Here is a 24289-nt window from a genome sequence, read left to right as displayed (position 1 = left end):
CGGAGCGGCGGCGGCGGCGGCCGGCCCGGGGCGGCGGAGGAGGAGGGCCTGGCGGTGGCCGCGGAGGGCGGGGCGACGGCGGCGGGCGGGCGGCGCGGAGCGGCGGCGGCGGCGGCGGGCGGCCCGGGGCGGCGGAGGAGGAGGGCCTGGCGGTGGCCGCGGAGGGCGGGGCGGCGGCGGAGGGCGGGGCGGCGGCGGGGGCCCTGGAGGCGGCACCGCCCCCTGTCCTGTCTCCTCAGTGCAGCTGGCCGCCGACCCGCCGGTCCAGGGCAAAGGCCGAGGCTACTGGGGCGGAGCGGTGGGCCGGGCGGCTGCGAAGTCGGCGGTGGCTGGAGTGGGCGTGGAAGCGACCGTCATGGCGTTCTAAAACCTAGCCACCCAAACCGCAAACATTTAGGATCTCACAGTTTTTGCATTTTAGGAGTCTAGACACAGCCCAGCGTGAGCCACGCCCCTCCCCCGCAGGCGGCCACGCCCCTCCCCTCAGGAGGCCACTGCCTTTGTGAGGCCGCTGCTTTTGTGAGGCCGCTGCCTTTGTGGACTGCTGGGGGTAGAGGCTGCAGTCAGTCGTGAGGCCCTGGCTGTACCTGGTTGGGTCCAGATAGAGGGGCAACCACGCGCGAGAGAAGGAGAGTGGAGGAGCTCGAAAGGACTTCTATAGGAGAAAGCCTTAATTCAGTGAGTTCACAAATGAAGCCGAGATCTTTTCTGGAAGGGAAATAATAACAATAAGTCAAGGAGTATACTGAATATTTATTTCAGATATTGACGCTGGGGGTGGAGGCTGCAGTCCATCCTGAGGCCCTGGCTGTTCCTGGTTGGGTCCAGACAGAGGGGCAATCGCGTGCGAGAGAAGGAGAGTGGAGGGGCTTGTGCCGACCATGGAGCACAAACAGCAGTGCGAGTGCAAAGACGTGAGTGGCCGCAAGCCAGGCGGCATTTTTCTCTGGTGGCCACAGGCATGGTGGGGAACGGGGGCAGGGATTGTCACTCAAGCAAGGGTCGCGAGGGTCGCGATGCTCCCAACTGTCCCGCTTCAGGAGGCTGCCCTGTTGTGGCACCCGGGGGCAGTGGCGGTGACTCAGACTGTACCGGCCGCAACTGGCAGGTGCGGGACGCCAGGGGAACTGGTGGCCCGGGAAGCGGGAGGACTTCAGGAGGCCCTGAACCCTGCCTGACTGTGTGATTCTTCTGTGTCTTTGGTTGGAGTGGAAGTATTGATCTTATTTTATAAGTCATACTCCCCTGCTTCTTTATACCTAGTGTTCTTTTATTGGATGCCAGACATAACTTTTACTTTGTATACTGAATATTTTTATGTCCTTATAAATATTATTTAGAATTTTTGGATGTAGATAATTTATTTGGAAACAATTTGGTTATACAGGTCTTGCCTTTTATGATTTGGTGGTGGGGCCAGAGCCACGTTTAATCTGGGGCTAGTTGTTCCCTGCTAATGAGTTAAAACCCATCTTAGTTCTCTACTCAAAGCCTTATGACTTATGAAGTGTTTCCAGTGTAGCTTTACAGTGAAATATTTCTAGTGGGAATAGGCATATTTTTTACACCTAGGTAGGTTCCAGTGACTGTTTTCCCCAGTCCTTTAGGAAGGTCTTTACTGTAGTCTTGGGTAGTTGTTTTACATGTGCTAATCTATTTCTTGCTAAAAGTTTCACTCTTGTTACCCAGGCTGGAGTGCAATGGCGTGATCTCAGCTCACCACAACCTCCGCCTCCTGGGTTCAGGCAATTCTCCTGCCTCAGATTCCTGAGTAGCTGGGATTACAGGCACACACCACCATGCCCAGCTAATTTTTTTTATTTTTAGTAGAGACGGGGTTTCCCCATGTTGACCAGGATGGTCTCGATCTCTTGACCTCATGATCCACACGCCTCGGCCTCCCAAAGTGCTGGGATTACAGGCGTGAGCCACCGCGCCCAGCTCTGGGTTTTTTTTTTTCCTATATGCATTTATCTTCTTTCTAGTACATTCAACAGTAGCCAAGATATTCACAAAGGGTAATCACATTTAATGTACTATATTATGTTTATGTCTGGTAGACCTGAGTGATATTTGGGTAAGCCCTCAGGAATCTTCCAATTGAAGATAATTGAGAAATTACTTTAGCTCACCAGGGCAGCCATGGATACGATACTCTATCTGATCAGAAACTGGATTAGTCCTCTGACGATGTGTAGAAAGGCAAATTGCTTGTGTATTAAATGTATTCTTTGTGTTTGATCACAAGGGAAATTTACCCTTTGTTATTCTCTTATTTTTGTAACATTACAAGTCAAGACAGGACTGATAATCCATTTTTAATATATTGTGACATTTTAAATAAATTGTTTTACATTTCTAATGACAAGTTAATATTAACCAATACATTTTCTTTAATATTGCAGAAACAACACGTTCTAAAAAAAAAGGGGGCTTATTTACAAAAAATACAAGATACGGGTTTTGAAAGAAACAAAACGGGGAAAAATACGTTGAAGCATGAAGGTAAAGATGGAACACATGGTGAATGTGAGAACATTAAAAGATGATGTAGCTAAGTAGGAAATGCTTATCTACCTAAATATCCTTTTGTAATCCTCTGTGTATTTACACTCTTAGGCATTCTAAGAGGTGTGAAGTGGTATTTTATTGTGGTTTTGATTGTATTTCCCTGAGATTAGTCATGTTGAGCATTCTTTCATATACTTTTTTGTTATTTGCATGCCTTTGCTTGATAAATTTATTTAGGTCTGTTCATGTATTTTGCTCATTATTTGTAATATCGTTTGTTTTTTTGGTTTTTTGTTTATTTGTTTGTTTGTTTTTGTTTTTGTTTTGAGATGGAGTTTTGCTCTTGTTGCCCAGGCTGGAGTGCAATGGCGTGATCTCGGCTCACCGTAACCTCCGCCTCCTGGGTTCAGGCAATTCTCCTGCCTCAGCCACCTGAGTAGCTGGGATTACAGGCACACGCCACCATGCCCAGCTAATTTTTTGTACTTTTGGTAGAGACGTGGTTTCACCATGTTGACAAGGATGGTCTCGATCTCTTGACCTCGTGATCCACCCACCTAGGCCTCCCAAAGTGCTGGGATTACAGGCATGAGCCACCGCGTCCGGCCCTGTTGTTGTTTTTTCACCATTGAGTTGTTTCAGTTTCTTACTTTGGATAACAACACCTTATTAGACATATGGTTTATAAATATTTTACACAATTCTGTAGGTTGCTTTCTCACTCTGTGGATTGTTTTACAGCAATGCAAAACTTTTAAACACAATCTCATTTTTCTATTTTTGCTTTTATTGCCTGTGCTTTTAGTGCCACATCCAAACATATTGCCTAGATCAACATCAAGAAGCTTTGTATGTTTTCTCTTACAGTTTTATGCCTTAAGGCCTTACATTTATATCTTTAATTCATTTTTTGTTGCTTTTTTTATATATGATGTGAAGTAAGGATCCGATTTAATTCTTCTGCCTGTGGACATACGGTTTTCCCAACAACATTTATGGAAAGATTATCTTTCCCTATTGTTTCTTTTTTGTGTTATTATTAATTGGAAAATAGTTATTTTCTTTATTAAGAAATTTTTATTTTATTTTAGGTTCAGTGACACATGTGCAGGTTTGTTTAACAGATAAACTTATGTCTTGAGGGTTTGTATTTCATCACCCTGGTACTAAGCCTAGTACTAGTACCCAATCATCATTTTTTCTGATCCTCTCCCTCCTCCCACCCTCTACCCCCAGGTTAGCCTCAGTGTTGTTGTTCCCCTCTTTGTGTCCATGGTGTTCTCATCATTCAACTCCCACTTATAAGTGAGAAGATGAGGATTGGGATTTCTGTTCCTGTGTTAGTTTGCTAAGGACAATGGCCTCCAGCTCCATCCATGTTCATGCAAAGGACATGATCTAATTCTTTTCCATGGCTGCATAGTATTCCATGGTGTTTTAAAATATGCACCCTATTTTTAAAAACCTAGTCTACCATTTATGGCTATTTAGGTTGATTCCATGTCTTTGCTATTGTCAGTAATGTGCTGCAGTGAACATACACATGCATGTGTCTTTATGATAGAATTACGTATGTTCCTTTGGTTATATAGCCAGTAATGGGATTGCTGGGTTAAATGGTGGTTCTGTTTTCAGCTCTTTGAGGAATCATCACACTACATTCCACAGTGGTTGAACTGATTTACACTCCCACCAACAATGTATAAGTGCTACCTTTTCTCTGATAACTTGTCAGCATCTATTATTTTTTCATTTTAATACTAACCATCCTGACAGGTACAAGATGGTATCCTCACTGTGGTTTTGATTTGAATGTATCTAATAATCAGTAATATTGGGCTTTTGAAAAATATGCTGCTAACTGGATGTTTATCTTCTTTTGAAAAGTGTCTGTTCATATCCTTTGCCTTCTTTTTAATGGGGTTGTTTGTGGTTTTTTTCTTGTAAATTTGTTTAGGTTACTTACAGATGCTGGCTATTAAACTCTTGTCAGATGCATAGTTTGCAAATATTTTTCCTATTTTGTAGGTTGTCTGTTTACTCTGTTACTAGTTTCATTTGCTGTGCAGAAGCTCTTTAATTAGATCTCATTTGTTAATTTTTGCCCTTGTTGCAATTGCTTTTGGCATCTTCATCACGAAACCTTTGCCAGTTCCTATGTCCAGAATGGTATTACGTATGTTGTCTTCCAAGGTTTTTATAGTTTGGGTTTTACATTTCAGTTTTTAATCCATCTTGTGTTGATTTTTATATATGGTATAAGGAGGGATACAGTTTCAATCTTCTGCATATGGCTAGCCAGTTATTCTAGAACTATTTATCGAATAGGTTATCCTTTCCCCATTGCTTGTTTTTGTCAGCTTTGTCAAAGATCAGATGATTGTAGGCCTGTGTGTCTATTTTTATGCTAGTACCATGCTATTTTGGTTACCTCAGACCTACAGTATAGCTTGAAGTCAGGTAGCTTGATGCCTCTTGCTTTGTTCTTTTTGTTTAGGATTGCCTTGGCTATTCAGGTTCTTTTTTTGGTTCCATATAAAATTTAAAACAATGTTACCTTGTTCTGTGAAGAATGCTATTGGTGGTTTGATAGGAATGGCATTTTATCTGTAAATTGCTTTGGGCAGCATAGTCATTTTAGCAATATTGATTTGTCCTATCTATGATCATACAATCTTTTTCTATGTGTTTATGTCATCTCTGATTTCTTTAAGCAGCGTTTTGTAATTCTCAGTGCACAGATCTTGCATCTCCCTGTTTAGTGGCATTTCTTAAGTATTTCATTCATTTTGTGACTGTTGTGAATGACACTGCATTCCTGATTTGGCTCCCAGCTTGACTGTTTTTGGTGTTAAGAATGCTAGTAATTTTTGTACATTGATTTTGTATCCTAAAATTTTCTGAAGTTGTTTAATAGTGTAAGTAGATTTGAGCTGAGACTGTGGGATTTTCTAGATATGGAATCATGTCATCTGCAAACAGGAATAGTTTGGCTTCCTCTTTTCCTATTTGGATGCCATTTATTTATTTATTTATTTATTTATTTATTTATTTTTGATTGCTTGATTGCTCTGGCCAGGAATTCAAATACGATGTTAAAGACGTGTGGTAAGAGAGGCCCAACCTTAACTGTGCCAGTTTTCAAGAAGAATGCTTCTAGCTTTTGCCTATTCAGTATGATAATGGCTGTGGTTTATTATAAATGGCTCATTATTTTGATGTATATTCCTTTGATACCTAGTTTCTTGGGAGTTTTTAATATGAAGGGATGTTGAATTTTACCAAAAGTCTTTTCTGTGTCTATTGAGATGATTATGTGTTTTTTTGTCTTTAGTTCTGTTTATGTGATGAAGAACATTGATTGATTTGTATATGCTAAACCAATCTTGCATCACAGTAATAACACCTACTTGATTGTGGTGGATTAGTTTTTTGATATGCTGCTGGATTTGGTTTGCTAAAAATAGTTATTTTCTGGACGGATAGTGGCTCCTGCCTGTAATCCTAGCACTTGGGAGGCTAATATGGGCAGATCACTTGAAATCAAGAGTTTGAGACCAGCCTGGCCAACATGGTAAAACCCCATCTTTACTAAAATGACAAAAATCAGCCAGGCATGGTGGTGTACACTTTTAATCCCAGCTACTCAAGAGGCTAAGGCAGGAGAATTGCTTGAACTCAGGAGGTTACAGTGAGACAAGATCACACCACTGCACTCCAGCTTGGGTGACAGAGCAAGACTCGATCTCCAAAAAAAGGAAAAAAAGAAAGAAATGGTTACTTTCTATGTTTATATGGCATAATGGAATGTTTCATTGCATGTGTATATTGTGGAATGATCAAATAAGGCTAATTAGCATCTATGTATCTATATCTATATCTCACCTCAAATATTTATTTATTTTTTGTGGTGAGAACATTTGAAACGATTTATTTTAAAATACCCATTGGGTTTCTTTGGCATCCTTTTCAAAGATCTGTTAACCACAGATATGTAAATTTATTTCTGGGTTTTATATTCTATTTTGTTGGACTATAGGTCTGTTTTCATGTCAGTATCATACTGTTTTAGTCATTGTGGTTTTGTAGCATACACTATTTTGAATCAGATAATGTTATGCCTAATTGCATACCTTTGTTCTTGCTCAAGATTGTTTTGCCTTTTCAGGATCTTTTGTGGTTCTGTATGAATTTAGGATTTAAAAAATATTTTTGTAAAGAATGTTATCAAGAATATTATTAGGATTGCAATGAATTTGTAGGTCACTTTGTGTAGTATAAAAATTTTAACAATGTAATTTTTCTAATTCATGAACCTGAGATGTTTTTCCATTTATCTGTCTTTTAAAACTTCAGTCACCAATGGGTTCTAATTTTTGCTGTACAAGTCTTATATCCCTTTAATTAAGTTTATTTCTAAGTATTTTATTGTTTTTGTAAGTGGGCTGGTATTTCTTTCTTAGTTTTGTCTTTGGGTAGTTTGGTCACTGAAAATCAATTGATTTTTTAGTGGTGATTTTGTATCCTGCCACTTTACTGAACTCATTCATTCTAACTTTTTTTTAACTGAGTCTTTAGGTTTTCTATGTATGTGATTATGTGATCTGCAAATAGAAATAATTTTACTTCTGTACACCAAATTGATCTAACAGACATGCACAGAAATTAGCACTTAACTGAAGAATGCCACACATTCTGCTCAAACATACATGAAACACTCTGTGGAAGAGATCATATGCTGGGTTACAAAAAAAATCCCAAAAAATTTAAGATCAGGCCGGGCGCGGTGGCTCACGCCTGTAATCCCAGCACTTTGGGAGGCTGAGGCAGGTGGATCACGCGGTCAAGAGATCGAGACCATCCTGGTCAACATGGTGAAACCCCGTGTCTACTAAAAATACAAAAAATTAGCTGGGCCTGGTGGCACGTGCCTGTAATCCCAGCTACTCGGGAGGCTGAGGCAGGAGAATTCCTGAACCCAGGAGGCAGAGGTTGCAGTGAGCCAAGATCGCGCCATTGCACTCCAGCCTGGGTAACAAGAGCAAAACTCCGTCTCGGAAAAAAAAAAAAAAAAAAAAATTTAAGATCAAAATAATTACATTTATATTTTCCAACCACAATGGAACTAAACTTAAAATCAATAACAGAAGAAAAGCAGAAAACTTAAAATCACCAATAAATTAAAACTAAACAACACATTCTTTAGAAACCATTAGGTCAAAGAGGAATCCAAAAGGGAATTTTAAAATTGTCTCCAGGCAAAACAAACAAAACCCACAACATACCCAAATCTATGGAATGCAACAAAGGCAGATCTATAAGAGTAGCTTATAGCAATAAACACATAGCATTAAATAAGAAGATCTCAATTCATCTAACTTTACACCTCAAGTAACTAGAAAAAGAAGAAAGTAAGTCTGAAGTCATAAGAAGAAAAGAAATAAATATTGTCATAAATAAATAAAATAGAAAACTTAGAAAGCAATAAGAAAAATAACAAAACTAAGAATTGATTGAAAAAAATAAAATGGGCAAACCCTTGGCTAGACTAAGAAAAAAAGATAAATCACAAACAAAAAGGTACATATTAATATATCTTTCAAAAATAAGAAGGATAATAAGGAACTCTTATAAACAGTTATATACTAACAAATTGGATAAACTAAAAGAATTGAATGGATTACTGGAATCATAAAACCTACCAAAACTGTTCAGACCCTCTGAACAGTTCAATAATGAAAAAGGAGACTGAATCTGTAATCAAAACGTTTTCAACAACTACAACAACAACAACAACAACAACAACAACAACAACAAAAATTGCCAAGGACCAGAAGACTTCACGAGTAAATTCTATCAAAACATTTAAAGCATTGTGGAAGACAGTGTGGTGATTCCTCAAGGATCTAGAACCAGAAATACTGCTTTACCCACACCATCTGTAAACTATATTTTCCAAAATTGTGGAATTTTTGTGCTTTGTTTCTGTGGGTTTTTAGTAAGTTAGTTAGTTAGTTTGTTTGAGATGAAAGTCTCATTCTGTCACCCAGGCTAGAGTACAGTGACAAGATCTCAGCTCACTGCAACCTCCTGGGCTCAAGGGATTCTCCTGCCTCAGCCTCCTGAGGAGCTGGGATTATAGGTGTGTGCCACCACACCCAGCTAATTTTTGTATTTTTAGTAGAGATAGAGTTTTGCTGTTGGCCAGGTTGGTCTTGAACTCCTGACCTCAGGTGATCTGCCTGCCTCAGCCACCCAAAGTCCTGGGATTACAGGTGTGGGCCACCTAACCTTGCTGGGTTATGGTTATATTTAAAAATTCTATTGTGCCAGCTCCAGTGGTTCATGCCTGTAAACCTAGAACATTGGGAGGCCAACACGGGTGCGTTGCTTGTGCTCAGCAGTTTGAAACCAACCTGGGCAAAATGATAAAACCCCGTCTCTACCAATAATACAAAAACTTAACCAGGCATGGTGGCACACATCTCTGGTCCTAGCTGCTTGAAAGGCTGAGATGGGAAAATCACTTGAACTTGGGAGGCAGAGGTTGCAGTGAACCATGATCATGGCCAGGGCACTCCAGCCTGGGCAACAGAGTAAGACTCCCCCTCAAATATTAAATGAGAAAATATAAAAAATTATTTAAAAATAATAACAACCTTCCTGCTCTATATTTTACTCTGAATGTACAATTCAACACTGAACATTTTGATGTTAGTTGTCCTGCTTTTCATTGGTTTCTGTGTATTTTTTACTTTCCCTCTTAGAATCCCTGTCAATGTTTTCTTCCACAGTTTTTACAGTGTTAGGTCTTATGTTTAAATCCATCCTGGATTTAGGCATGGGCAAGGACTTCATGACTGAAACACTAAAAGCAATGACAACAAAAGCCAAAATAGACAAATGGGATCTAATTAAACTTTTGCTGTGCAGAGCACAGCAAAAGAAATAATCCTTAGAGTTGAACCGGCCACCAACAGAATGGGAAAAAATTTTTGCAATCTACCCATATGACAAAGACCCAATATCCAGAATCTACAGAGAACTTAAACAAATTTACGAGAAAAAATAACCCCATCAAAAAGTGGGTGAAGGACATGAACAGACACTTCTCAAAAGAAGACATTTATGTAACCAACAAACATATTAAAAAAATACTCATCATCTCTGGTCATTAGAGAAATGCAAATCAAAATCACATTGAGATACCACCTCATGCCAGTTAGAATGGCCATCATTAAAAAATCTGGAGACAACAGATGCTAGAATGTGGAGAAATAGGAACACTTTTACACTGTTGGTGGGAGTGTAAATTAGTTCAACTATTGTGGAAGACAGTGTGGCAGTTCCTCAAGGATCTAGAACTAGAAATATTTGACCCAGCAATCCCATTACTGGGTATATAGCCAAAAGATTATAAATCAATCTATTATAAAGACACACGCACACGTATGTTCATTGCAGCACTGTTTACAATAGTGAAGACTTGGAACCAACCCAAATGCCCATCAGTGATAGACTGGATAAAGAAAATGTGGCACATAGACACCATGGAATACTATGCAGCCATAAAAAAGGATAAGTTCATGTCCTTTGCAGGGACATGGATGAAGCTGGAAACCATCATTCTCAGCAAACTGATACAGAAACAGAAAACCAAACACTGCATGTTCTCACTCATAAGTGGGTGTTGAACAATGAGAACACATGGACACAGGGACACAGGGAGGGGAACATCACACAGTGAGACCTATTGTGGGGCTGGGGGGTACTAGGGGGAGGGATAGCAGGTGGTGGGGGAATTGGGGAGGGATAACATTAGGAGAAATACCTAATGTAGGTGACAGGGGATGAATGCAGCAAACCACCATGGCATATGTATACCTGTGTAACAATCCTGCAAGGTCTGCACATGTACCCCGGAATTTAAAGTATAATTAAAAAAGAATCCCTTTCAATGTAATAGTTACATTGGTGCATGTTTCTTGCATTTCTAACTTTGATAACAGTTTTATTTTTAATTTATTTGAATTAGTACCAGAAAATTAAATCTCTAGTCATTGACATTGTTGATTTTGGTAACATTTATATTATATATTTTTAATTTATTTGAATTAGTATCAAAAAACCTCGGCTTTAAATCTCTTTTCATTTATGTTGTTAAATTTTCTTTATAGCTAAGTATGTGATATGATATAGGACATTTTTAAGTGTTTCATGGATATGCAAAAAAAAAAAAAGTCTGATTTCTGTCTGAGGGATGCAAGTTTGTTTTTTTTTTTTTGAGACACAGCCTCACTCTGGCACACAGGCTGGAGTGCAATGGCATGGTCCTCAGCTCATTGCAACTTCTGCCTTCCAGGTTGAAGCAATTCTCCTCAGCTCATTGCAACATCTGCCTTCCAGGTTGAAGCAATTCTCCTGCCTCAGCCTCCTGAGTAATTGGGATTACAGGCACCCTCCAGTATGCCTGGCTAATTTCTGTATTTTTAGTAGAGACAGGTTTTTGCCATGTTGCTCAGGCTGGTCTCGAACTCCTGACCTCTGGTGATCTCCCCACCTCAGCCTCCCAAAGTGCAGGGATTACAGGCACTAGCCACTGTGCCTGGCCTTTCTTCTTTCTTAATGAAAAATGTGTTTAAGTAATTTCTCATTTGATATGATAGGCACTGTGATCTTTTGGTAGATAATAATGTCAGGTTAAGAAAGCATCTTTCTATTTCTAACATGTAAAACTTTCTTATTAGTGGTGAAAGTGGACATTTAAAAATATATTTTATGTGTCTGTTAAGACTATGATATTTTATTGTTAAAACAACCACACACCCTTGATTAAATCAATTTTATCTATTATGTGTTTTTCTTCTGATACATGTGTAGATTAAATTTACTAACAATTTATTCAGGATTTTAACATCTAGGTTCTTGAGAGAGGTTGGGTTATAATTTGCTTTTCTCATAATATCCTGATCTGGTCGGTTCTAGACAGAGGGGCAACCACAGGCAAGAGAAGGAGAGCGATGGGGCCCTTGCCGACCCTGGAGCTGTACCTCTGCACCTGCTTCAAGCCTGCCCATGGCACCATCACCAAGGCAGATGCCATCCTCCGGAGGGCAGATGGACAGCAGTGCCAACACGGGACTCACTGCAAGCCAGGTGGCATCTTCCTCCAGGGGCTGCAGGTATGGTGGGGAGTGGGGGCAGGGATCAACACTCTAGCAAGGGTCTCAAGGATCCCAACTGTCCCACTTCAGGAGGCCGCCCTCTTGTCACGCCTGGGGCTGGTGGCAATGACTCAGACTGTACCAGCCACAACTGGAAGGTGTGGGACGCCAGGGGAACTGGTGACCCGGGAAGTGGGAGGACTTCAGGAGGCCCTGAACCCTGCCTGACTGTGTGATTCTTCTGTGTCTTTGGTTGGAGTGGAAGTATTGATCTACTTATTTTATAAGTCATATTCCCCTGCTTCTTTATACCTAGTGTTCTTTTATTGGATGCCAGACATAACTTTTACTTTGTATACTGAATATTTTTATGTCCTTATAAATATTATTTAGAATTTTTGGATGTAGATAATTTATTTGGAAACAATTTGATTATACAGGTCTTGCCTTTTATGATTTGCTGGTGGGGCCAGAGCCACGTTTAATCTGGGGCTAGTTGTTCCCTGCTAATGAGTTAAAACCCATCTTAGTTCTCTACTCAAAGCCTTATGACTTATGAAGTTTTTCCAGTGTAGCTTTACAGTGAAATATTTCTATTGGGAATAGGCATATTTTTTACACCTAGGTAGGTTCCAGTGACTGTTTTCCCCAGTCCTTTAGGAAGGTCTTTACTGTAGTCTTGGGTAGTTGTTTTACATGTGCTAATCTATTTCTTGCTAAAAGTTTCGCTCTTGTTACCCAGGCTGGAGTGCAATGGCGTGATCTCAGCTCACCGCATCCTCTGCCTCCTGGGTTCAGGCAATTCTCCTGCCTCAGCCTCCTGAGTAGCTGGGATTACAGGCATGCACCACCATGCCCAGCTAATTTTTTTTATTTTTAGTAGAGACGGGGTTTCCCCATGTTGACCAGGATGGTCTCGATCTCTTGACCTCATGATCCACACGCGTCGGCCTCCCAAAGTGCTGGGATTACAGGCGTGAGCCACCGCGCCCGGCTCTGGGTTTTTTTTTTTCCTATATGCATTTATCTTCTTTCTAGTACATTCAACAGTAGCCAAGATATTCACAAAGGGTAATCACATTTAATGTACTATATTATGTTTATGTCTGGTAGACCTGAGTGATATTTGGGTAAGCCCTCAGGAATCTTCCAATTGAAGATAATTGAGAAATTACTTTAGCTCACCAGGGCAGCCATGGATACGATACTCTATCTGATCAGAAACTGGATTAGTCCTCTGACGATGTGTAGAAAGGCAAATTGCTTGTGTATTAAATGTATTCTTTGTGTTTGATCACAAGGGAAATTTACCCTTTGTTATTCTCTTATTTTTGTAACATTACAAGTCAAGACAGGACTGATAATCCATTTTTAACATATTGTGACATTTTAAATAAATTGTTTTACATTTCTAATGGCAAGTTAATATTAACCAATACATTTTCTTTAATATTGCAGAAACAACACGTTCTAAAAAAAAAAGGGGCTTATTTACAAAAAATACAAGATACGGGTTTTGAAAGAAACAAAACGGGGAAAAATACGTTGAAGCATGAAGGTAAAGATGGAACACATGGTGAATGTGAGAACATTAAAAGATGATGTAGCTAAGTAGGAAATGCTTATCTACCTCAATATCCTTTTGTAATCCTCTGTGTATTTACACTTGTTACTCCTTTTGTGCCAGACACTGTTCTAGGCATTTCTGTATTACAGTTCAAGTTGAAAAGTAGGCATATATGTAACAATTATAACAAATTATAACAATCTCATCAATTGGCTCAGGGGACAGGCTTGCCTGTACTGTAGTTCCAACCAACCTCCCTATATTTAAAATAGCTACTGAAATGATACAAACTTGTACCTAAGATAACTGCTCTTATATAGCAACATTGTGTTCTATTATACTGCCAACCAGGAAGAAAGGGTGAAGGTAGAGAATTAGGGAAAAAAAGAAGGAACAAATAAATGAAGAGAGAAAAAATGAAGTAAGTTTACAAGGAGAAATGGCTTTGCTATGCCCAGTCTCTACCAGTTTCCTTTATTTATAACATTATGAAATTACAATGGTTTTTTCTCTTCTGATATTAGCTACAATTTCACGGCCAGAATGCAGAACTGTAGACTTGATTTAACTATCTTTGATTGTGTATTATCAGGAAAGAAGCTGATTATTTTCCATGCAGCTTCATCATAGTATCCCATGAATCCCATTTCGAGGTCAGAGCTTTCCTGTGTCACTGCAGTAGATTACCAACTAGCCTTTGTTGACTTTTTTTTACCTGCCTCAGATCCATTTTGTACTGTTGCTTGTTATGCTTAAAACTCTGTTCTGATGGTTTCTTCCTCCACCGTTAAAACTATTACCTATTGAATGAAGCTCTGACTGTTTCAGCAAGCATTTATCAGCATCTAAAGTTCAGTACTTACCTAACTTTTAACTTTATTGAAAGATGAAATGTAAAGTAATGTGATTCATATCAGCCTTGGGTGTGAGCGGTTATGTATAGCTACTCTCCAGTCTCAGTGAAGGGTATATGTGTCATTGTAGTCTTCTTGCGAATTTCAGAAATACACAATAGTGACATCACACGTCATACATTTTTAGAGGTGCCCCTATTTCCCATGCACCATAATCAGGTCTTTCTGGTTTCCATTTCATCATAGCGTCATGAGTGTGAACTCAGAACAGTGTCACATCCTCTATACTCTTACGAGAAATTTGCCCCACACACTTTTGCAGCTGGTGATTCTCCAGGCAGAGTTCAAAGTGAATTTCCTGCTGCAGCTCCTTATCTTGTCTCTGTATTTTTTCATTCTCAGAAAATATCTCAAGGCATTTATTTTGTTTTTTTAAATCATCCTAAAGCAAAATGGAATATTTTGTGCAATTACGTGTACAATCACATGTATAGATTTGTGTAACCTCGATCACAATCACATATAGAACAGTCCAGTATTCCAAAAATCTCCCTCACCCTGTTTATTTGCAGTCACACCCTCCTTCTCCCAACTAATAATCCCAAATTACCTCTGGGATTATTAGTTATGTTACCTCTGGGATTATTATCAAATAGCGCTATGTTCTCATGGATATATTTTTCTTTTGGAGAATGTTATGTAAATAGAATTTTACATCATTTGACTTCATGAAAATGGCTTCTTTTACTCAGCATAATACCCCTGAAATTCATCCAAGTTATTGCATGTGTCAATAGTTTGTTCCTTTCCGTTGCATGGATCCATCAGAGTTTGTTTATTCATCCTTGAACTGAAAGAAATTTGAAATTTGGTGTTGTTTCCATGTTTTGGTGATTATGTATAGAACAATCAGAAGTACAGTTGTCATTTGAACATTAAGGGCTGAGAGTTGGAACACTGACCTCCTGCATGGTAAAAAACTTACATTTAATTTTTGGCTGCCCAGAAACTTACTAACAGCTCATCTTTGACCTTACTGATAAGATAAACTGTGGAGTAACATATGTTATGTGTGTTATATATATTATATACTATAATCTTACAATAAAGTAAACTAGAGAAAAAATATTATTAAATTGAGAAAGTCATAAGGAAGAGAAAATGTATTTACTGTTTGTTAAGTAAAAGTGGATCATCATTAAGGTCTTCTCATTGTCTTCGTGTTGTAACACCTCTGGCCAATGAAATCTCCTTAATTATAGCTCTAGTGGTATTTCTGGCATGATTCTAGTGGTGTTTGATAGCTCTTCTTGCTACCTGGGAAAACAGGAGGATTCTAACTTATCTTGTATGAATCTAGGTGCTTTGGCAACTTTGAAAATATAAAGTGATCACAGATTGATGCATTTATCTGTATTTATGCAAATACTTCATTTTCTTTATTATTGTGGCTTTAAAATAAGTTTTAAAATTCAGTGGTTTGAGTTATCCAATGTTTGTTGTTATGCCAAGTTGACTTCATTATTCTAGAGCCTTTGCTTTCTATACAAATTTTAAAAACTTGTCAATTTCTACAAAATAGCTTGCTGCTATTTAGTTGGGATTCACTTTGCATTTATTTCTCTCTGTCTAGGACCTTCAGTACAATGTTGAGCAGCATTGGTGATTGTGTACCTCTTAATATTGTTGCAAAACATAAGGAAATGTGATACATATTCATTAGAATACCATATTGTATTTATTATATTATTTTTAATTATATGATGATTACTATATTATTAATGTAATGGTCAGTATAATATTATATTACATATTATACATGATATTTATAATTTGTTTTATTATTCTTGCATGTTTGTTCATGGGGGAATTGGAAACATTTGTAATTTATTATAATATCTGTAATGATATTTTGTATCAAGTGATTCTGATGTAAATGTATGAGATAGAAAATGTTCACTCTTCTTTAATTTTTTGGAAGGGTTGTGTAGAATTAGCATAATTTCTTGCTTAAATATTTAGCACAATTCAGAGGAGAAGTCTCTTGAGTCTGGAGCTTTTTTGTGGAAAAGTTTAAACTTCCTACTTAATTTCTTTGCTACAGGGCTCTTAAATTCTCATATGCAGTTTGAAGGGCAATAGTTTCTGTGGATTTGAAACTCGAGGGTATAGAAAACAGTATCTGTGATTATGAGTTCTTAGGAAATGTTTTTATCTTCTCCTCCTCCTTCTCCATCCATAGCCACAAGCGAAGGCATAATTTGTCTGCTTCCTCTCTGGTATGATTTTTTTTTTTTCTTGTAGATGACTAATTGACAATGTAGCTCTTTGGAATCCTATACAGATGGTCCCTGACTTACAGTGGTTAGACTTATGATTTTTCAATGTTAGGATGTGTGAAAGCAATAAACATGCAATAGACACTGTATTTTAAGTACCCATACAACCATTCTGTTTTTCCCCTTTCAGTATAGCATTCAATAAATTACATAAGATATTCAACACTTTATTATAATGTAGGCTTTGTGTTAGCTGATTTTGTCCAACTGTAAGCTAATGTAAGTGTTCAGAACAAATTTAAAGTAGGCTAACCTAAGCTGTTATGTTCAGCAGATTAGGTGTATTCAATGCATTTCCAGCTTAACATATTTTTAACTTATGATGTTAACGTTTATTGTGATGTCAACCCCATTTTAAGTCAAGAAACATCTGCATGTTTTTAGGAGCTGTTAGTTTTAATTCCCCATCTTTTGGGGGCCCAAAGTCTTGTTTTAAATGCTCTGACCAGACAATACATTTCCAGATGTGGCCAATGTCCCTAGAGCAGGTATCAGCTTCAGCATTTGTTTATCACTATAGATTTGTGTTCTCACAATTGTTTTACCTTCAGAAAGTACTACTATCTCTTTGAAAGTTTAGCTATTTTTTAACGGTATGACTTTAATGCTCTATACTGAATTCTAGGCAAAATGAAAGACACTTGTTTAGCATATTGCTGGAAACCACAGAAGAGCTTTTTTGTATTAAAAATAGTTTTATCTTCACATTTAACTTTCAGATATGTACACTCTTAATCTCAGTTCATTTCTCTCTAAAATTGATGAGTTCATGTCCTTTGTAGGGACATGGATGAAACCAGAAACCATCATTCTCAGCAAACTGACACAAGAACAGAAAACCAAACACTGCATGTTCTCACACATAAGTGGGTGTTGAACAATGAGAACACATAGGCACAGGAAGGGGAACATCACAGACCAGGGTCTTGGGAGTGGGGGGCTAAGGGAGGAATAGCAGGGGGTTGGAGAATTGGGGAGGTATAGCATTAGGAGAAATACCTAATGTAGATGATGGGGCAATGGATGTAGCAAATCACCAACATGGCATGTGTATACCTATGTAACAAACCTGCACAAGCTTCACATGTACCCCAGAACTTAAAGTATATTGAAAACATTTAAAAAATAAAATAAAATAAAATTGATCACACATCAATTTTATTTTATATAATAATCAGGTGTACACAAGAATTAATATAATGAATCAATAGCATGATGAGTTTTATAATATAAACATGTTTAGAGTGCTTTGAGAGCACTGGGAAAGGTATTTATTCAGGTAGTTTTCAAGGAAGGCTTTCAAGAGTTGACATAAGCTGAATGAGAACTAAAAGATGAGAAGTTTAAAGACAGCACAGGGCATTCTAGACAAAAGAAATTGCAAAACCATAGGCCAGAGAGGCATGAGAAACATGATATATTTAGGGAACGGTGATATATTCTGTCTCTGGACCATAGCATATATATGAAAGACTAGTCAGAGAAGACACTAGAGAGGTAGAAAAGGACATCAGATCTTATAGTACAGGTTCTTGCTAAGAATTTTGGACTTCACTGTGGAGAGTCTCTGAAAGCTTATAAACAAGGCAGTAACAACAGAAAATAAATGCCTACTAGAGGATTAACATTAGCAAGTTGCTGAGGACGGATACAAACTATATAATTTTCTTTTTCTAATAAATAGGACCTCAGGCTCAGGCTACAGACCTGGGAATAGTTTCTTCTCCGGTTAACACCAATATGTAAGTATCTAAGGAATTATGTGTAATCATAAATAAAAATTTTAATGATTACATAAGAGTGCTGCTCATAAGCAAATGATTACATGGAATCCTCAATTTTTGTAGTTCTACTTGGATTTAGTGAAATTTAGTATTTTGCAGACTTTCAGCACTAGCTTAAGTTGTAGACAAACTGAATCTTTGTCCTTCCCTTTCTTTATCTCCATATCTCCTCTGTAGTTCTATAATCCACCTATTGTCAGGGCCTCCATGCCACTTTGAAGTGTATCTTCATCATAGGTTTCTTCAGGTAATTTCTCATAATCTGTATTTATTTCTTTGCCTTTCTTTTCTTTGAAATAGCTACCATTCCTTATTCTTTTTGAGACTATTGGCTTTCTAATACTGGTAATATAGTTTACTCTACAGTATTAATGACTTAATCAGTTATCCCCCACCCTAAAGGGTATTTTGCAGATTAATACAAAATAATAATCTCTAATAGTAGAATAGTAGAAGAGATATTTGTTAAGCCCAGGGACTTTTCACTCCTCAAACCTTAGTGACCACCTATTTTGTTGATGTTTATATCTGTTTTTCTCAACTCAAGAAAAGAGAGAGAGGAAAACATGAATCTAAGTAATAGCAATGAGTTATTTTACACCCATGCCACAATATTTTTAAAAAATCAGCAAGACAAATGAAGTCTAGGAAAGACTTTACAAACCCCAAATTCCCGTGAAGATGATTGAGTAAAATAAGTTGTGAGTGATGGCAAATGATCTTGACATGTTCAGACCAGCCTTCTTGAAATAATAATTTTTACCTTAAGACAGATAAATACCAGTTTGTTCGACTTATTGAGTATTCATGTGATACATAACACAGTAAGAGATGCAGAAGGAAGGAAACTGACTTGTCTAGTTCAAAGCAATAAAACTTGATGACCGTATGTAGACTACATGTAAAATAACATTGCTTATTTTATTTATTGGATGCATACATTTTTATTTACTGGAAATATAAATACATACCTCTTTACAGAAAAGGTTATAAGAGGCTCATAATATAGTTGTAAAAAGTGCATTTTTATCTTCTTCAACACAAGAATGTAGAACTACAAAAATCACTTGAATATTCCATAGCAAGCGTTTTGGATATTCTTTCCTTATAAATCTTAGCTTGGTGAAAAATAAAAAACTCTTTATCTTACCTGGAGCTTCTTACCACTTCTCCAAAAGCATACACAGAGATCCAAATAAAGAGTGAAGACACATATGTCACACTCCTCTTGTTCAGGTTTAACTCCGAGTTTTATAGGAGTTTGCTGTGCAAGTCTCACATCTATTCCATCATTTCTTTCTCTTCTCTCACTTATTGCTTAGTTTTCTTGTTTCTGTTCAGTTGTTTAATGTTACAAAAGATTTATAAAATAGAGATGAAAATTCAGTACCAAAGGAATGAAAATAAAGAAAATATAACAGCAGTGGGAGTAAAGTTGCAATAATTCAGCATTGCACTTAGGTGATGAGTAAGCGTGTATTACAGGGAAGGTATAAGGAGTAACAGAGTGAAGAAAGCAATAAATCTATTATCCTGAAGACTGTGGTTAAAACTTGTAGTTTATTTATTGGCTAATAGTCTGATGGTTTTTAGTGCAAGTATAATGGTCAAATTAGCATACATAATGAGTAACTTTGACAATGATATATAGGAAAGATTGAAAGAAAGAAACTCAGAATCAGTTATCAAAGTCCATTAGTGGCATGCACAAAGCCTTCATTTGCCATTAGAGAGAAGTAGGCACAATCCGAAAGACTTTAGATGGGGATTTATTTATCAAACGTTTATTGAGAACCTACTATGTTCAAACTATAATGCTAGATCTTAGGCAGGTACCAAGATAAAACCATGTTTCTATGATTTCAGGGTATTATCTTTGAAGGATATTATGAAGCTGAAGCGAGGGGATAAAAATAAGACAAATTAAAACACCAAAACCTATTGCTATTACCTAGGCTCACTGTTTTTCCTAAATAAGTGCTCTCTGGAACACTGCAAGTCTTTGATTAATTCTCTAGAGTTCCAGAAACTATAATTCTGGTCATTTTTCTTTTGCCAGTTTACTCATTATTTTTTTTGGAGGAATGAATATCTGCGATACTTACTCTGCCATTTCTGCTGATGCCATGCTTTATCCGGTTAATAAAATTGTTTTCTAATAGTCATTAATAAAGCTTTTTCAGTTTTCAGATTAAATTTACATGTAGGCCTTTGTACTTTGGGTCTGTGTTGCATGCTTTTGGAGCAGAAAGTCTATTGGGAACTGGTATCAATGAATACATAGAACTCCTTGAGTTATGTTTTATGCCAACGATATAACATGAAGAAAACAGAAAAATAAATCTGAATGCATTAGGTTGCAGAATATCTAAGAGAAAAACCTGTGGAAACTTGGGTTGGCCTAAGAAACCAGATCCTAGAAAAACAAATGAGGGCAAATGATAGAGAACATATCACTGACATCAGCTTCCATGCTCCTAGTTGCATACTGCAAAAAGGTACTAGTCTAAGGATAGACTGTTGTCACAAAACCCATTTTATGAACTGGACCCAGTGAAGTTTTTTTTTCCTGCCAAAATATAGGGCGTAGTTTTCAGTCTGCCTATTTCTTAAAATTGAATTATAAACCTTGGGGAAAATGTAAATTTAATCATGTGGAGTACAGGCCTAAAAGGAGTGTACTTAAGAAAGTAGAAAGAAAAAAGAAACAGTTCAAATCAGCAAAAATATAAGAAAATAAATCAGACTTCAGTTTTAGAACTTGTTTTAATAAATATTTATTTTATTTTCCATTATGTTTATGATTGAGCTATACTTTTTTTTGGAATTCAGAATATTTTTATTTCATTAGTGTGTGATGGTAAATGTAATAACACATAATAGAATATTGTCATAAACAGAAAAGGAATGCATCTAAACTGGTATTAAATATAGCTAGATATCCATGATTTTAACCCATAGTTATTGAATAATCATTCACTATTTTCTTCCTGCCATGGAATATGGGGAGGGAATGGTAGAATTATAGCATTTCAAAGAGTAAATAAATGACAATCAGAAAGTTCTGGTCAGATGCCTTGCTGCTCTATCAGACCTTTTAACAGTCAGAAGAAACTCAACTGCCCCCTCCCTGCAAATCCTATATCCTTTTTCAGAGAAACCAAAGTGGGCATGGCTAAGGTGTGTTAAAAGAACAAAGATCAGAGAGGCACATTGTTTATGCTGTAGTTATAAGTCTGTTCCCATGAGTAATAAAGTACATTTCCAAGACTAGAGGCCAATCTAGGGAAAAAGTAAAATAGAAGGATTGGAAAAAATGGTATATTCTTCATTTTAAATTTCTATAGAAAAACTCTTAGATACAACAAAATGATTCAATGATCAGAAATTTTAGAAAAAAGTTTTATAAATTCTTGACTCTATAATAAACAAATGATCAACCTTTCTCTACAGGAAAAAGAACTCACCACAAAATTCCTTTCAAGAAAAAGTATGTATCATAAAATCCACTGACAAAACAACATATTAGTCTTACTTTCTGATACATCATAATAGAATATATTGTGTTAACTAGAAAACTAGGAGTCATCCATTGATATTTGTTGGTCTTCTTCTTCGTTCTTTTTTCTTCTTTGAAGTTCCTTTTCAGTTAATTCTTATACTTTTCTGTGGTCCAAAGTTGTTATCAAAAATAATATTAGGCCTTCAAGATGAGGTCTCATGAGTATAGAATGGTAAAATATTAAGGGATCTGGCCATCACAGGAAGAGAATGAAATACCACAAGCCTATTCTATCATGGGAAGCTATATCGATATGCCCTTCCAGATCTTGTTGGTGAACTCAGTAGTAGATGAGTTGAGATGCTTGGATCTGTCTTTAGCAGTTTTGTGAAAAGGGACCTCATCACCTATCAGCTGAGACTTGGAACAGGCAAAGATAAGGTAGTATATTTTTATGAGACCTAATTTGGATCTAGACTGAACACACAGGAAAGAGAAAGCACTTGTGGAACAATACATATTCTGGCACACTATTTAACATGGCCACTTGCTCAATTCATAGAATATGCAGCAAATACGAAGGCTTTGACCCAAGGGAATATTTTTCAGTTTAATGTTGTAACAGAAAGAAAGTGAAAACTGGGATTTCATCTGTCATATTTCACTACAAAGAAAACTTTAGAAATAGATGCCTCTTTTATATATTAAGGTTGGAATCGCTTTGCCACAACTAGCCTAAGAGTAATAATGTAGGTTATTGTTTATCATCTCTTGTAATAAGAAAAATAACATATATTGAATGTCTTAGTTTATAATTTATATGTGTTGTAGTTGATTTAGAATAATTATCTTCTCTGTAAATATTTAGGTTTTATTCTTAAATATTTGATTTAGAGTGTATTTATTTAAGACAAGTATTTTATAACAGACTGTCATCTTAAAATATGTGTCATAACCACTAACCCATTGCTTATACAATAAGTTAAAAATATTGGGGGTATATTTGGGGATTACAGCTGAATAAAATGGCCTTTCCTCAGATGCTCCTCAAATGCTTTGAAATGAGCCGTGAGGGAGTGTGGCATATACATGTTAACTTTTCTTTGAATATTTCCCTGAAATATGAATCACTTCAGACTAATTTAGACAATATTTTGGGTGTGAGCAGCCTAGTTACAGGAATCTTATTTACACAAAGATTTACATGTCAGCCTTCTAAGCTTTGCTGCCAATTACTTGTGTTTACAGCCTGTATGCTTTAAGAGTTTTAACAATTTAAAAACAGAGTACTACTTTATTATACGTAAGAGTTTTGTAAGCACAAAATACATTTGCAGTTGGTAAGTAGAGGTTTATAGAACTCTACAGATGCATTTGTTTCTATCCATGGTCCAGTACAAATCTATGACAGCACCACTGGTCACTAAGGAAATGGTTATTCAAACCTGGTTCTTAGTTCCAGCTCAGTAATAGTCTAACTTTCTTAATCTGGCTCAGCCCTCCCTACTCTTTGATTCCCAAATCTAGCTTGGCTTTTATGTTCTATCTAAATTAATATGTTACCTTACTTTATTATCTGTTCTCAGCTTTCCTATCTAAGGCAATTTGTATTTACACTTGTTTGTTAGGTAAAAAGCTCATCAATCTATATAAAGCATGAGCTTTTATTTTTACCTATCAAATAATTCTTAATAATTAACTTTAGTCATTTCTATATATATATAGACTACAGGCTCACCCTTTCAGCAGGGACTGGAAGAGAGAATGATTTGTGCTCCTTCCCCATATCTCAGTTAGACAGATGCTTCTGAAAGCAACCAAATATTTTGGCTGCATCTGTTTTGAGAAATATCTTATTACAAATATTTAATGATCTTAAAAATCATCTGGATCATAAAGATTATACATTTTCTTTCCAAAATATTTGCACGCTATGTGCCTATACAACAATTTGGTAATTTTTTTAAACAAAAAATCATTTATCCTGATAATAAATGCCAAGAGAAAAAGAAACTTCTGAGAGACTGTGAATAAAATAAATCTTAAACACTCACAAAAAAATACTTCAGTGTAGTGCAGAATAAACAAACTAGAAATTCATCTGAAATTCTAAATTTCTAATCTTTTTTTTTTTTTTTTACTATTTTCTTCCATAAACCATATTGGTATTCCACCTATACATTGCTTGATATAAAAATTCGATGTTACCTGCTGTCTTCAAAACATAGAGTAAGTTGTTACATGACTTTGTTTTCATCCCTGCTTACTTCATTTCTAGGCAACTTGTGAAGAACCAAATATTATGATTCAGGATATAGTGACCTGTTTTGTTCCTAAAGTGACTAGCATATTGAACCAAGCCATCACAAAGTATGAAGAAAGATTGAGAAATAATACATACCCAGCATCTGATAACTCCATCCTCTCTTCAGATAGTACAGGTTTCTGTAGCACATGCAATGAAGACTTTACATATAGAACGTACAAATCTTCAACAACTGAAACATTTCAGGCAGGACCCTGTGCATTTCCAGTTGACCTGTCAGGAAGGAGACCAACCACACCGAT

The 24289-nt window shown here is 37.0% G+C and overlaps 1 long non-coding RNA gene across 1 annotated transcript; it reads left to right on the top strand.

The window, feature by feature from the left end:
- Positions 1–563: 563 nt before the first annotated feature.
- On the top strand, positions 564–13211 carry LOC135273669 (uncharacterized). Its single transcript, XR_010341484.1, has 5 exons — positions 564–678; positions 763–914; positions 2406–2505; positions 11497–11693; positions 13134–13211. It is a non-coding gene; the product is annotated as an uncharacterized LOC135273669 (long non-coding RNA).
- Positions 13212–24289: the final 11078 nt, after the last annotated feature.

Source organism: Aotus nancymaae, unplaced genomic scaffold, assembly GCF_030222135.1.
Source record: "Aotus nancymaae isolate 86718 unplaced genomic scaffold, 86718_ANA_hifiasm-v0.15.2.pri h1tg000008l, whole genome shotgun sequence".
Taxonomy (NCBI): Eukaryota; Metazoa; Chordata; class Mammalia; order Primates; family Aotidae; genus Aotus; species Aotus nancymaae.
Note: the sequence above shows the minus strand (reverse complement) of the source record. Positions and strands in the feature narration are given on the sequence as shown.